At 36.9% G+C, this 17,062-nt stretch overlaps 1 long non-coding RNA gene across 2 annotated transcripts; it reads left to right on the top strand.

The window, feature by feature from the left end:
- Positions 1-5,124: 5,124 nt before the first annotated feature.
- LOC145574821 (uncharacterized) lies at positions 5,125-9,151 on the top strand. Of its 2 annotated transcripts, XR_014098210.1 has the most exons (4): positions 5,125-5,233; positions 5,434-5,576; positions 7,495-7,701; positions 8,927-9,151. It is a non-coding gene; the product is annotated as an uncharacterized LOC145574821 (long non-coding RNA). The 2 variants fall into 2 exon arrangements; XR_014098198.1 differs by lacking the exon at positions 5,125-5,233 and having other exon boundaries at positions 5,292-5,576.
- Positions 9,152-17,062: the final 7,911 nt, after the last annotated feature.

The raw sequence follows: 17,062 nt of genomic DNA, 5'->3' as shown, positions 1-17,062 counted from the left end.
ATGGAAAAGCGGACTGAAAATTCCCGCGTCACGGCAACAGTCCACCGTGTCACGGGAAACTTTCCCGTCTGATGGTGGGGTTCCCCGTGACACGGGGCACCTTCTGTGACACGGGGGTTTCCGTGTCCTTTCCGCGTAAACCCTTAACGCGTTTTCTCTCCCGTTCAGCAAATATTTCCCGCGTCACACAAAAGTGCACCGCGTCACGGGAATGTTTTCCGTCTGACGGTGGGATTTCCCGTGTCACGGTACACTTTGCTGTGTCTTGGGATACTTTTTTAGGGTTTTTATCATTTTAGGGTTCCGTATGTTCCCTCGGCACATTTTCTCTATAAATACCCCCTCATTTCTGATGTACGGGGCATGAATTAATTCTCTAGTTTTTTCTTTCTTCTATGCTTTAGCCTAAACACTAGCCTACCCTTCTTCTTTCAAAATTCCTTCTTCAAGCACTCCCAGGAGTCCATACTTTACTTGTGGTTCTGTCCTTAAGCGAATTGAATATTTTGTTTGTATGCCTTTGAGATCACAGGAATGCTTTTCAATATAAGAATCGAGTAGAGGCCAATACGGGCGAATGTGACTCCATGACTCACTTCGTACCATCATCCCCGATCCTCCTTTCGTGGTTCCGAACCATATGGAGTTAGTAATCTCATGGATTATGAATGGGGTGTAACCTTCATGGGTCAATCGTTGTTGCCTATCGTTGTCCCTTATCGTGGTTGCCTTTTTATGATATGTGAACGGTTTACACTTAAAAACTTGTTGGCGGCTCCCTACTTTATTTTTCCATAATCGTATTGTGTCAATTCCCACTTCCTATGAGTGCCAAGCATATTCACAACATGCTTTTAACGTAGGCGCACTTCGAGCAACGCCTACAACCGGCAAACGTTAGGAGGGATGAACTTGAATTGTTGGCTTCCTATATGATTCCTAACGCCGAAAAACTAAACATACCACATAGGATAGCCCAACATTTTCAAAGGGCGGCCAATGCGGCTGAGGGGGGTAGGTCTAGGGCGCCTATCTACTTTGGGGGGTTGGTGACCCAAATTGCAGTGAAACACCTAGGATGGAACTCGACCGAGCATAGTAAAGTGGAGGGTTCGACCCTTATGGACCTAGCATACTTAGGGGGCCATAACTGGGTACAACCTATGGGCGGTGAGACATGGTGGATAGTCCACCGGGTATCAGGTAGGAGAGACCAAACCTTTACATTACCCAACCCCGCCTTGACCAAATTTGAGAAGGGGAAGTCTTCTTACACTTTTGAAATAAACGATCAAGGCGTGGTTCAAGAGCCTCACCTTTCACCACAACCCCACCATTCACCCCAACACCATTCACCCCAATACCAACCACTACCCCAACCCTACACCTATGACATACCCACCTTTTCCGTCGATTATAACATCGACCCCCATGCCCCTTATGATTTTTCGGCTTTTAGAAGCCAACTCGACCGTATATAGAGAGGGAAAGGGAGAGTGGAGGGCATGGTGCAAAACCTAGACTCTAGGTTAAGCACTTTAGATAGGAGGGTAGGTCATGTTGAGAGGAACCTCGGGAGGGGTTTATACCCTATGTACGATGATAATGCACGCCGAAGGGCTATCCCCCCCGAGGCATTAGTTCCCGATTGGTTCCAATACCCCCACGGAGGGTATTTGACCCTCGGAGCTTTCGGTACTTATGTGGACTACTCTTCAGTCCATGGTTATGGGGGCGATGCTCCTTTTAGGGGTATGGGGGGAAATGTAGACCCTAACTACTTTGCAGGTGGTTCGGGCTATGGTGATGCTGGAACGAGCCAAGGTGGTGCCAGCTCGAGTTATAGAGGAGGCTACGAGAGGATGGATGATGACGAGGAGTAGCTTCTCCTAGCTACACTCCCAAGTCAATGAGGGCATTGCTTGATTTTGCTTGGGGGGATCTTTCTTGTACATATGGTAACTCTTTCTCTCTTTTCTCTATTTATTGCTTTTTTAGTATAGATTTTATCGCTTTCTAGTGTAGTTTTTATTGCTTTCCTTTATGAAAAAAAATGTAAAATAATTGAAAAATAAAAAAATTCAAAAATACGTTCCAATGAATTGTAAATCATGCTTCCCCGTGTCCCATACTTGGAAAATATTGTTTGGATTCTTGGTATATGATAATGAGTTTTGTGAATTTGTTGATCATGATTTGAAGTTTAATTGTTTAGATGCCTAAACATGCGTCAATTTTGCCAACTATTTGTGAATATAGTGCTTGACTAGTTGATTTGGTTAGGAATTGTGTGACAGTTCCTGGTATGTCAATGAATTTGAGTATTGATTTGCAACTATAAGTAATGTTTTTATGGCTCTACATTATGCACATTGAGGATGACGAAGGCATTTGTTCTCTTAGGTAGCCTTCAGACGATATTAGATACATTTGTTCCCTTCTTGCTACCCATGTTGTTGCTTGTGCCTTTTTTATTGTTTATTTAGCCACATTACAAGCCTATATGAGCCCCATTGGTTACTAGTCCCAAGCTTGACTTGGGGGAGCTATTAGTTGGTGAGGTGAGGGAGTTGTGGTATGCATATTATTTGCACAATGTGGGAATAAAAGAAGAGTGATTGTTCTTTGATATTATGATTGGAAAATATTAATGTTTTGTGTTTCAAAGTTGAAAATTTCCAATATGAAAAAAAAAGAAAAAAAAATTGTTTCAAATGTTCAAATGTTCTATGTAAAGGTTGCTCAAGAAAAAAAAAGTTCCAAGTTTGAAAAAAAAAAGAAAGAAAAAAAAAGAATAAGTAGTTCAGAGTTTGTTTTAATTCACTCTATTCCCTATTATCATACTTTGTGAGTGAATATGTAAGTGTTGGGATTATTGTTATGTATAGGATTGCTTGGTGAATTTTTGTGGAAGTTAAGTTGTGATTAGAGATGTTTTGGTCATTATTCATTTTTGACCTTGGGTTTTATTAGGATATGGCTCCCTAAAGCATGGTTTTTCTCTCACATTTTCCTAAATTTATCCTACCCTTTACCCTAGCCTTACATTACAAGCTTTAAAGACCTTCCGACCTTTGTGCATAAGAGTTGTATGAATGTGAAAGTGTTGTTTATCAATGCAAGTTATGATTTGACATATTTCGAGTCAACTAGTAGGTTGAGCGTACATTGTTTTAAACACACGAGAGTGTGAGTTGGGAGGGAATTGTTCACATATAAAGGGGTTGGTTGGAGAGCGATCGAGTACATCTTTTACTCAACACATAAATGAGAGTTGAGTGTGTGAGTACTAGTCTTGAATTCTATATGCTCATGTGGTTTGCTCTACTTGACAATTGTTGGGGTGGAAGAATGATTAGATGAATGAGATTGATTGACATTGAAGCATGTTCATTAGAATTGCCTTGAATCGTTTGTGCTTGATTTTGTTTACTTGGGATGAAGCATGTTTTATATGTTCATTGATGAGCTCTTTGCTTAGGGACAAGCAAAGGTTTGGCTTGGGGGAGTTTGATATGTCCAATTTATATAGTGTTTTACCCCCGTCCATTGGTCATAATTAGTAGTGTTTTTGGCTCTTTAGAGCCACTTTTATTAATAATTAGTGTTTTCTAGTGTTTTTGTAGTTTTGCTTGAGTTTTGTAGGAAATTGCACATTTGGAGCGTTTTCCGGGTTTTTCATTAAGCAACTACGAGCATTAAGAGGACACGACCGTCTTTGAAGCCCAGGACCGGTTAGAGCCGGTGATTAAGGGCTCGGTGTGTGATACCGGGGCATTTGGACCGAGTATTCAAGACCCGAAGAGAAAACCCGGATTGGGCCGAAGAATCGAGCCCAATCGAAGTCCAAGTCTCGAAGAAGAAGTCAGGCCCGATCGGGCAAGTATGCGCCCGATCAGGCGGGCGCGCACAAGGATGCACCAGCAAGAAGGCGCGCCCGATCGGGTGAGCGTAAGCTCGATCGGGCGCGGCTGCCCAGGAAGAGCGAGGGAAAAAAGGCGGGCCTAATCGGGCACGTGTTTTTAGAGGACCTGATTGTCGAGATTTTTAGTTTTCAATTAGGATTTGTAATAGGGATATTTAAGTACGATTTTTGTACGTAATTTTGATTACCTTCTTTTTTAGACTTTCTCTCTCTACTTAGGATATTTTCTCTCTCTTAAATTCTCTCAACTTTGTTCTTAATTCCATTCCTTAATCCAGATTTCTTTTGGTAACAATTTCTTCTCTTTTAATTTCAGTTATTTTCTTTAATTCTTTCATGATGTCTTGTTTTATTATTTTTAGTTGTTAAGGTTTAATTATGCTTGAGTAGTGTTATTTCTAGGGTTTATGGGGATCTAATAAATAATATGAAGGGGTAATTTGTGATTGTTGATTATCAATGCTTGATTAATTTCCTATTGATTGATTTAATGCTATGCAATTAGGTTTGGCCAGATTTAATTGTATGAGTTTAGCAATATTAATTCGAGATTTGACATATGAGAATTGATGTTTAGGCTTAGTTTCAATAGGCGAACTAATTTATAAATGGTTAAGTCGAGATTCGAGAGATGAGATTTATTACCGGTAAATTAACTCTGTGATTGTAATACGTAGCGAAAGCCCTTTATAATCTGATTAATTGATGCTTGATGATTGCTTATTATGATTTGCCCTGGAATATTGTTTATTAGTGAACCTATACCCTAGGTTTTCCCTTCATTGATTTACATCCTCTTTTTATTCCCTTCCTACTTTTACCTTTAGTAGTTTAATTACTCTTTTACAACAAATTTGGTTACTTGATAATTTAGATTGCTTCTAATTAATTAGGAATAAATTGACCTGTTTCCTTGTGGTTCGACCTTTCTTCCCTATCTACATAGTTAGTGGATTTAGTTTTTATTTTTGATTAGGTGAATACAACTTGAGCCTGTCAGCTAGCCCCCGGAAATTGCTGAAGGAAAAGCCATGGCAATGGCTGTGAAGCTAGCTAGGGAAGAGGTATGGCATGGAGGATGTGATTCTTGAAAGCGATTGTCAGTCTCTTATCTTTCGTTTGTCAAAAGGCACCACTTTTCTTTCTGATTTAGATAGTGTTCTTGGTGATATTTTAGAGTCTTGTTGTTTCTTTAAGCATTTTGTTTGGTCTCATGTTAAGAGAAAGGGCAACGTTGTAGCCCATCATCTCGCTAAGCTAGTCCCATTTGGCATTGAACAAGTGTTGGAAAACCATGCCCCTAGAGAGGTTTATTAATATAATTTTCTTTCTGGCCATTCAAAAAAATTATTTATTTATTATTTTTAGAGGGATTATAAATTTTCCCTAAAAATTTATTCAAAGGCCACTGAAAAAATTCTTCATACGACACCTATATCAATTTCACATCTTTTATTTTTAATCTCAATTTTCATTTTATATTTTTTTACTCCAAAATTGAATTGCAGTTATCGTCTTCTCAAATTCATCAAGGCTGCTACCTCCGCAATGCTTGGCCAACACTGCACCGCCTCGTCAACATTGCACCTCGGTGCCTACCACCACGACTGCACCTCCGCGCGCATCACCACGCCACCACTGCAATATCAAGGTAGGCTTTTGAATTTCTTCTCCTTCGACTGTAGAAATTTTATTTGATAATTGTAGATCTATTTGAAGTTTTTATTGAATTGAATTATTTAATTGCATTGTAATGATAAATTAGTCATAGTATTCATCAAGTTGCAGTAATTTTATTCAGTTTTAGGTGGATTAAAGTTCCAATTTTAGGAAAATAATTCAATCAGTTTTTTGTGTACGCAAAATTGCTAGTTGTTGGTTGTCACAATCGAAACGAGTTGTTCTTATCAATGTTGATGAAATGATGATATTGGCAGTCTCTTAAACCATTCACGAACTTTAATTTGATTACAGAGTAATGGGTGTTGCTAGAATTCGAAATAAAAATTTAATTCGACTGTATTTGCAGTCAATTGAACTGATTTTTGTTTATGAATGTAATTTTCGATCAGTAATGTTGTAGGTTAGGTTAATTGTGTTTTTTTTTTCTTTGGGAAATTCTCAATGCTAACACTAAACTTTTTAATTTTCTCAGTGGTAAATTGCAAAAATTCTTATTATCATTGATAAACTTTAATTTATTGTAATTTTCAATGGTGAACTTAATGAAGCAATTTAGTTAATGTTAAACCATGGTTAACATCTTTTTAGTTAAAATCATAAACCATGGTTAGTTTTATTATTTTTTTAATAATTAACTTAAATTTAAAAAAATTTAAAAAAAAAAAAACCCTCACCCCCTTCCCCGAACAACATTCACCACGCCGGCGCCGGCAACCCACCTCATGCCCCAACCCATTCCGGCGCCCAACCACCTCCCTGACCGGCGCCTCGGCCTCCCCAGCTTGCCGCGCCTATCCCCTATCCCTGAAACCCACCTCCCTTCCCCAAAACCCACCTCCCTTTTCCCCGAAAACCCTAGAAACCACCCTTGAAATCCCCCATCCGACTAATACCCCACCATCAAAAACGTTAATCGGGCTTCGTCTCGAAGCAGCGTCGTTGAATTTCACCACAAAAACCGATGATTTTGTCCTGATTTTCGCCGGTGATTTTCGATGGTGGTTTGGTTCGTGGGTTTGGGTCCGATTTGGCGAAGGAGAGGGAATTGGGAAATCGGGGAAGGGGAGTCCGAAAGGAGAGGGGTTCCAGGTGTGGTTGCGGATTTCAGGGATAAGGAATGAAAGGCTGGCGAATTTCGGGAGTGGGGGATGAGCGGCTGGCGGTTTTCAGAGGTGAGGGATGAAAGGTTGGTGGTTTTCGAGGGTGGAGGGTGAGCGGCTAGTGGTTTTCGGGGGTGGGGGGATGAGCGGCTGGCGGTTTTCAGAGATGAGGGATGGTCGCCGGCATTAAGGGGTTTGGGTGCCGGCAACGGTGGGTGGAGTCGGCAATGAAGTGCGGTGGCGCTGGCGGAAGGGAGGGGGCTGGGGTTGGCTGGGGCACCAGTGGGTGGGGTTGGGTTTTTTTTTTTTATAAATAAAAATAATTTAATTATTTACAAATATATAAAAACTAACTATGGTTAATGAGTTTAAATTAAAATAAGTATTATCTTTGGTAATCAAAACTTAGGTTTACCAAAGATAATAAAATTTTTTGTAATTCACCACTGAGAAAAGTAAAAAGTATGGTGTTACCAAAGAGAATTTTCCTTTTTCTTTTTTTAGAACGAAAGTGGTGATATTATTAATTAAAGAGAATTTCGAGTATGAGCTAGTTGCAATCAAGACCCCCCACCTAGCTGCCAACACCACAAGCCCCATCACATTTCACCTCTGTACAACCATTACACCGGCCTCTCCTATGAGAAAGTTGTTGTTGTTGTTGTTTTTTTTTTTTTTCAGATTTTATTTCCATTTAGCTCATACTCTCATAGATTATTGAACTTGTAACAATTTTGACTTAAAAATTCTGGGATATTTAACTTGGTTTTTGCTGTATTTTGGTAGGTGAACTATGAGTTAATCTTTTGGCCCATGTAATTTTGGTGTGACTACAAGTGACATTTGTGAAAGAATTAATTGAGTGGACAACTTTGTCAGATTTCTGGAGATGAAATAGAATGTGATGTAAATAGTGAACCATTTGTTCTTTGCAATGAGTGTGCATTGCTACTGTACTTGCTACGAGTATGAATGAGGCAAAGTGAATGAAAGGTAGCTAATTTTTCCTTTTTTATTGTTATGATTCACAATTCATTTACTAGATACAATTTCTTGTATCGTCTTTGACGTTGGAGCACCAATTATTACTTATTTTTAGCTAATGTATGGTTGGTGCACCCGGGTGCATGCGCATGGTGCACCCGGAAAGAACATAAGGTATATTTAAAAGAACATGGGCAAAAAAAGAACATTATATATATTTATAAAGAACATGAGCATAATATGTTATTTAAGTTTGATGATTTTGTTCTTTGAGTTTGAACTATATGTTCTTTATATTATACAATATATTCTTTAATGTATAAAAAAAAAAAAAAATCAATCACTCGAGTAACCAGAAAAAAGAACATGTTCTTTAATGTATTATCATGTTCTTTTTGTAAAGACTTTATGTTCTTTGGCTAGAGGTGATCAAAGTTAGAACGGCCTGACCCGATTTTGGACGGGTTTTGGGCAGAATTTTTTTCGCCCCCAAAATTGGGTCGGACCCGGCCCTTAAATTTAATTTTTTGGGCGGGTTTGGGAATGCGATTTATGCATTTTAGTTGATTTTTTTACTCGACCCGAAAAGCTCGCACGACCGAACAATTTTGGGCCAAAAACTTCGGCCCAAAATTTGGCCCGACCTGAGAAGTGAGCTGATATTTTAACCTTGGCCCAGCCCACCCAATGATCACCTATATCTTTGTCAAACACGAACATGTTCTTTTTTGTCAAATATAATGTTCTTTTTCAAACACGTTCAACACCTAAATAACCATGAAAAATAATATGTTCTTTTTGTAAAGACTTTATGTTCTTTGTAATGTCATGTTCTTGTCAAACGCAAACATGTTCTTTTGTCAAACATAGGTATGTTCTTTTTCTAACACTAGCATGTTCTTTTTTTTTCCCATGTTCTTTAAAATATGTCTAATGTTCTTTCCGGGTGCACCATGCGCATGGTGCACCCGGGTGCACTATACTATTTTCAATTTTTAGCTGGTTAGTCTAAATTCTTCCTTTTTATAATATTAGATATGCTTCGAGTTAAACGTTTCATTCTCTATTTGATTTCTCCTTTGAGTTTTTGCAAATTCCCCATATAGTCTTTCATATAACAATGCTTTTACTTTTAAATTACATAACATAGAATTTTGTAGTAGAACATTTTTTTTATGATAGAATTATTTTCATTTAAATAAATGTTCACCTATATCTTATGTTTGCTTTGTAGATTTACAACTATCAAAGAAAGTGGGAACGCAGGGAAAAGAAGAAATAAGAACGATTGAACAATGAATGGCCATTTTTTTTTTGTTTAATTTGTACCTCTTGTTATGTTTTATTATTATATGATTCCTCTTTTAATGTTGTTCATTATTTTCTTTCTAAATTTATTGTAAATATTTTATTTGATTTTTTAATATATTCAATTATTATTTTTAAATTTCAAATTCAATATTACTGTAATTAGTTATTAAATTTGTTTCCTAATTATTATAGCAAGAAATTAAAATACGGTATTTTTAAATAAAATACCGTATTTAGCTTTTTTTTGTAAATAAGGATTAGAGAACGGTTATGTGACTTGATCGTTCTCTTTAGTAATGCTATATAGAACGGTCAAGTAGACTAACTATTCTTTATTCCTTCTTTATTTTCTGATTTTAGTTAGGGAATAGAGAACGCTTGTGTGTGATGACCGTTCTCGATAGTTGAGTTAATAGAACGCCTACATGAACCGTTCTATAAAATTTACACACTACTTAGCAGAAGAACAATTCTGAGACATTCCATAAAGCCTATTTTAACCGTTTTATTACATAAAGTCTTTTTTGTAGTAGTGAAAACACTAATGAGGCTAATTGTTGGGAATTACTGGGTATAGCCCATTAAGTGATATGGAACTATGGACTCTATATCCAATACCTATAATTCTTATTTTTTAATGGGAAATGAATTTTGTTAATAGCCTGTTTGGAAGCTATCATTTCATTTCAAATGATGGAATTGTCTCAAATAGCCTATTTCGAAATTATTAGAATTTGCATTTGGATTTGATCCAAATTCTAGTCCTTCAATATTAAGGTTCAGTTTACAGAATTTTAAATCCAGTATCAATTGATGGCATTTCAAATCCTTTAAACCATTTCTTCTCTTTCCTTTTTGATTTTTCCTAATTTCAAAACATTTACCAGCTACTTGATCTTATATCACTTTAATTGTAGCTAACATTATCTCATATCCACTCTAAACAACCTTTGTTGTCTTCATGTTAACAACCTTTGTAACCGTTGTCGTCGTGTCGTCAACCTTCGTATTCGTTACCTTAAAACCTCCAAGCTTATATTGTAACATCCTAGAAATTCCTTTCTTTTAAAATACCTGTTTTGCCCTGTTTAAAACTTTAAATAGGAACATCTAAGATATTACCGCCACCGTGAAAACGGCTAAGGCAATTATCAAAGACACACAGCGGAAGACTAATTTCAAAACCATTCAAAACAAGTCAACTGGAAAAGTCAACCAACGAAAGTAAAGTCAAAACCAAAGTCAAACGAAATAAAATGAAATCAACCTACAAGTTGGAACCACTGTAGGGCCTTATTAAAACCAAACCCACTTCAAAACTTTGCGTTAGTCTCATGAATAATCATATCATAAATAATTAAAGAATTAAACACATCATAAACTTATGGAAACTAGCATGATCCGCTCTTCACTCATGCCCATTCATGAATATGCTTCATCACCTGAAAAGCTCCTCTCTACTTGTTTCCACTACTCTCCATTAAAAATGGGTCATCATAGGGCCAAGGTAAAGACAAGGCCAATAAACACACAAAACACACAATCAGCAAAGCTGAGTACAGAAGCGTAATTAACACACTAACATGCAATTACCTATCAACACACAGCTTACCTTGTTTTACCTGTTTTTCAAGCATACAACATTCAACAAAACTTTTCAACTATACAACTACACAATTTATTTAGCGTTGATTACGCATTGAACAGTGTTCCCAACTAACCTCCCCCAATAAAAGAGGTTACTGACACGGGAGCTAGCCGAGCCAACATCAATAACCACTCGTAAGTGGCGGAATTCCTGCGCATAATAATAACAAAAGGAATGTACAGCGTCCTGTAATCTAGTAGAAGTTATGGTTAAATATGAAACCTCTTAACTCCCCCCATATGTTCATACTCCAGGTATATACCTTCCAAGAGTTTTGGTGCGTAATCTCTTTCACTTAACATTATTTACATATTATTAAACTTGGTGATGACTCTCAAACTATAATCATTCAATCAACAATAATTATTCAAATAATCAAATAACCAATTTAATTCTCGAATAATTAGTGACCACTTAATATTTAATTTTGAACCCTTTTTAAATCTACCTCGGTGCCAATGACACCTTAAACGCATAAAGCACCACAAATCCTATCCCTCGGTGTTAAAAACACCTTAAGTGCACTAAGGCACCAACATACAATTTATTCCTCGTGTACTTAGACACTTACATAGCGCCTTTCCCATGCTTAAAACATCAATAAAAATTATATGAACTATAATAAAATTCCCTTTTAATATTCCAAGCCAATTTAAACATTTACTTTAATTAATCATGCTCTCTATCATGCCATAAACAAAAGTGTGGTTCATAAACAATATTTCAAACTATTATTTTCCAACCATTAATCCATCACAAATAAATCATGCTTCATAATTCAATCACCAATAACAACCAAATCATAATTTCCCTTCCAAATAATCTAGCATGATACTACTTGTAATCAATTAAACACATTTAGCGTGCTACTACATCAATAATATTATGCTAAGTACGCGAACATACCTTGTATACGATCTTAAAATCGCCACGACTAATAGAAATCACTCACTTCGAAGTCTCCTACAATTTAAAATCATAGAAGAGTATTAAAATCCTCTCTACACAAATTCCAGCAATATATATATATATATATAATATTATTAAACCCCTCATAATTTAATTAAAATAAGCTGAAATTATATTTAGAACATCATACTTTAACCCCAATTAATGGGTAATTGAAATTCCTTAAAGAAACTTGATTTTTAATGCACTACCAAAAATTCCAGCATTATATTTTAATGAAAACTTGCTGTAATTAGGCCTTAAAACACTTAAATCAAAGGTTTAAACCATTGTATATCATAATCCTTCAATAATTATTAATTTAAGAATCTAGGGTTTCAAAATTGGGGCTTTTCAATTGATAATTAGATCTAGGATTAAATTAGTTTTTATAACAAAAGATTTATTTTTTTTTTGTTCGAGAAAACCGAGCAGCGCTGACAGCCATTGCCAGCTACTGGCGGCTGGTGCTGCCGGTGGCCGGCGGCATGCTGGTGGTGATGGTGGCCGGCGGTGATGGTGAGGGCCAAAATAGGGGAAGGGGAAAAAGAAAGAAAAAGAAAAGAAAAATAAGGAGAAGGGAGAGAAAGTTTACCTTGAGTTTTCTCCACTCTGGGCAAAGTTTGATTTGCCTCAAGTGTTCAATATTTATACCCCTTCTTTAGAAACCCTTCTCCCTAAACTTTTCCTTTTTTATCTTTCCTAATCCCTTCCCTAATAAAACTTTACTAAAATAAAACTTTCTTAAATTAAACCCCAACTTAAATAAAATAATTAATTAAATAAACTTCCTTTTATAAAATATTTCTGAACTTATTAAAATGAATAATTAAAATACTTTAAATAAAACATTTCAATTTATTTAAATACTTCTCAAAATATTTATTTTAAATAAAATACGTATAAAAATACGAGGTATTACATATATCAACTTCTTTTAAGATGCCTTCTCTAGTTTGCCTATGTCATTCATCGTCATCACTATTTGTCTTTTCTTCCCAGGCTCCCAATCAATTTCTAGATCACTTGCATATGAGGTTGATGACCCAGATCCTGATTCATCCTCATCATCCAACTGCAGAACCCTCCTTGCTTTTCTTTTCCCAGTTCCCTGCCCTTATGCAACCTCAGCTCACACCACCATCACCAACTTTTTCTATCACCTTACCCTTCCCTTTATTATATGGAAAACCTAGGGTTTCCCTCACTTTGTTCTTAGTAGTAGTTGCTTCTGTTTCATGTACTTTTACACAGTCTTGGGCTCTTTCTCACAACAAAGTCAGTAGTGTTTTGTAATTTTTGTATGGGTTTGAGGTGGGTTAGGAATCACAGTTGAGCAATGTAGTGTTTGGGGGTGGCTTTGTTTGGGAAGGGTTGGATCCAGTTTTAGTATGGGCTGACACTTGTGGAGTTGACTTGGATGCACTTTTAATTTGGGTTGGATTCTTATGGGTTTGAGGTAGGGTTAGAATCTTCAACTACAGTCTTCTAGGGATCCTCGGTACGAGTAGGATCTTCAGTGATAAATACCTCAAAGTACCTATCTTTGTGCTTAGCCTCTATTAACCCTTGTACACCCTCAACACTTTCTATCTTCCTTTTACTTGTCATCCAAGTTTTACCCTTTTCTTTGTACTATAGTACATATATGTTAGGTACATTCCATGTTAGGGCTAGCAATGGATCAAATACGGGTCGGATTATGCTCCATTTGTATCCATCCTCCTATCTCATCCATCACTCGAACCATCTGTCACCCGATCCAAACTCCATCCATTTCCGATCCATCCATCATCCAAGGATAAATCGGGGGGATCGAGTGATAAATGGGTGAAATTCAAGTTCTGTTTGAATTTAATTTTTAAAAAATCAGATTTGGAAAAGTAGTCTACTAATATCAACACCCATGAATTAAACAGTATATTGTATTTAATTTTTTATTCTATCAGTAGCTTCTAGATGTAGTAAATACTACTTGTATATATATTTTTATTTATTTTAATATTTTTTTATATTTATTAAATGGCTAATAATATATGTGGATAGGTGGGTGGATCGGGTGGCGGGTTGGATGAAGGTCCACCCGAATCCGGCCCGATCCACTCGTCATCCATTTATAATCCGCCTTTCATCGAGTTTTTATCCATATTTTCGGGTCGGGTGGATCGGTTATCCACGGGTTCGGGTGAAATTGCCAGCTCTATTCCATGTCCTTAATCCCTTCAGCACATAAATATCTTAAATATCCTACTATTAAGTAAGACAGTGGGGCATTCATTTTCCAATTAGTAAACCCAACTTCATACACTTGGCACTGGCTTCCCCTACGGTTCTTAAACACAAAACCCAAAATATTCTAAGTTTAATATCAATGTTATAATCACCATCATCCATTTCTTTAATCTACAATTACATAGCAATAAACAAATAAAAAACGTTTTAATTGTTAACAATACTTATATCAATTCAATTAACATAAAAAGGCAATTTCATACACCCATACCCTACCACATGACTATGTAAGCATCAATTTTTAATTAGCCAAACAACATTGCTTAAAATAATAAAAGTTCACTAATCTAGGGTTTAGTTTAGTTCAGATTCTCCCAAAAATAGCCCAACTTACATACATTATTGCAAAATTACCACCATTTTTGGACCACTACAAATAGATAGGATTTCGTACTTTCTAATCAGTTGTTGTTAGAAGAGTCTTCAACTTCCAACAATGGAGATGACGATTCCTCGTAGTTGGTTTTCTTCCCCCACTTCGCTATACCAGTCAAAACCTTCCACACACACTAGTTGAACCTTCAATCAATAGAAAAGTTGAGATAGAGAAAGATGGAGATGTTAACAGATGAGAGAGAAAGATTTGTGGTAAAAAAAATATTATACAACCTTCAATAGAGTAAAATTTAGGGGTTGAGGGTATTCAATAGAGAAAGAAGGAGAGTAATTAGGTTGGCAGAGGGGTATAGATTCGTGGAGAGAGAAGAAAATAAGAGAGGTTAGTAAACTAAGTGGGGCCCGACCTCTTCACCAAAAAACTAAGTTGGGCCCCCAAACGAAAACGGTAACAGAATCGATAAAAGGTAATAAAATAAAAACAAAGTGATTTTGGGTGCTAGTAAAATAAAATAAAAGATGGGTAGCAAAAGTGAAACAGGTGTATTTTTGTGGTAGAAAAATTCAAAATTTTATTTTATTGTGGTACCCATCAAAGATACAAAATATAGATTTTGGTACCATTTAAATCTGTTAGGGTTTTTTTTTAAGTAAGGCTCATTATCTAATTTTTTAATGATTTAATTTATTTTTTTTAAAAAAAAAACCAGCCACTGCCACCCTTCCCCTTCCCTATCAGCCACCCTCCCCCCTCCTTGTGTCGACTGTCGGTCCCCTAACGTTGCAGCGTCGGCGACCCCACCCTTCCCTTTCTAGCAGCCGCAAACCCGCACCCCTTAATTTCCCCTTTCCTTGAAACCATAGCGCAACCACAACATACAGAAACCACCACAAAAACCCTTACCTCCCTCTCACAAACCTCGAATCGGTCCTTCCCCCACCCCGAAACCCTAGCGGTTAGGGTTTTCGATGGTAAGAGATGAATGTTTGGAGTTTTTCGTAAAGGTGATCATAAATTCGAGCATGGTTGGGCCTTACTATCAAATCTCATGCTCAAATCCACCCAAAAGTGTGGGCCAAAACGGGCTTTTAGGGCCGGGTTCAAGCTTATAACTAAAAATTTTCTTTTTAACTTACACGCCCTATTTTCGGGTCGGGCTAGCAAGCCGGGACATTGTAAACCACCTCTAGTTTTTGGGAAACGGGGAGGTGAATTAGGGAGTTTCGAGTGGTGGTGGTGGCGGCTGGAGTATGTAAGAATCGAAGCCTAATCATCGACCGAATATGGTGACTAGGTTGCATGCCTCGTCGCAGTGATTGGGCTACGACCTAGCCGTGGCGGCAGGCTGCTGTGGTGGGTTGTGCGCTTGGTAATCGGTGTTTTGGGGATTAGAAGGTGGTATTGGGGTGGTAATCAATGTTTTGGTGGCTGGAAGGTGGTTTTTGGGGTTTCCTGCAGCCGGCAGAGGGAGGGGGGCTAAGGGGTGGCTGGGTAGTGGTAAGACTATGGTTGGGCCTCACTAACGGAAAGTTTAATAAAAGATTGACGGAGGTACCAAAACCTATAATTTTAAAAGTGGATTGTTAAACATCGCCTTCAAGTCTCCGAGTAACGCCCAAAAAATAAACCTAAATTTACAAACTTACCCATATCTATAAACAAAAACTACCATCTCCATTCTCCATTCACTTTCACCACTACCCATTTCACTCCACTCTAAAAGCTTTCCAAATTAAATCAAAAAATTCAGCAAAATTACAAAAAAAAAAAATAAAAATTGATTAAAATCAAAGAATGTGAATGTGATTAATTAAATTTCTTACAAAAAAACGATGGTCAAAAAATAATCATAGATGAGAAGAAATTGGGTTTGTAAGCCAGCTTCTCCCACTTTCTTCCTATTTTCTGGAGAGAGAAAATTTCAGAGAGAAATTGGGTTTGCATTTTGCTTCTTCCCAATACAATATGCACTTCATTATTACAATCTTCATCAACCACCACCACCACCTCCTCCCTTTACTTACAAAATCACGACCACCCACACTTCACTAACATCCCAAACGATAGATTCGCATCACTGTTGCGCGAAAATGTCGATGTAGGACAAGGCCAGGGAAGGCCATTGTGGGGGATGCCAACACGTCAAAGTATTTTTTTTAATTTTTTTTTAGAAATAGGTGAAAACGTCCAATTATTCAAAATCTCTGGGTGAAAACGCCCAGAAATTTCAAACCACCAACAGAGGTTCGTAATTTTTGGGCGTTTCATATGGAACCGCCCAAATATTTCGAACCACCGTCCAAGAGTCGAAATTTGTGGGTGTTTCCTACTCTGTTGTGCAAAAGTAATGGTCAATTTGCCCAAAATCTATTTTTGTACTCCTAAAATTATTTTGTTGTTAGTACTCCGTATTGTATTACAGTATTATTGTTGTTATTAGTAATAGTATTATTTTTAGTATTGCCTTTTTTTTTTGACGTGTAGTATTTTCTCTATTATTGATTATTGTTAGTATTATTAATATTATTGGTCTTGTAAAATTGGAATTATTTAATTGATTTTGAAAGTTATAGTGGTGATCGATAGTTGTTGCCTTGTTAGTGGCTGGTAACCACGGAGAGGATAGTCAAAATATATATTTTATTAGTTATATAACAAGGGTAGGAACGTATTTTTAGGTTTTAAATGCGGGCGTTAGTTGAAGATTTGAGGGCGACGTTTAGCTTTCCACTTTTAGAATTTGATAGGTACCAAAATAGGAGTAAAAAAATATATATAAAGGATACCAAAAGTAACGTTTTTTATTAAATGTAAAAAAAAAAGTGTGAGGAAGG

This window comes from Chenopodium album, chromosome 1, assembly GCF_948465745.1.
Source record: "Chenopodium album chromosome 1, dcCheAlbu1.1, whole genome shotgun sequence".
Lineage (NCBI taxonomy): Eukaryota > Viridiplantae > Streptophyta > Magnoliopsida > Caryophyllales > Amaranthaceae > Chenopodium > Chenopodium album.
The sequence above is the reverse complement of the archived record's forward strand: the minus strand, read 5'-3'. Positions and strand labels throughout refer to the sequence as shown.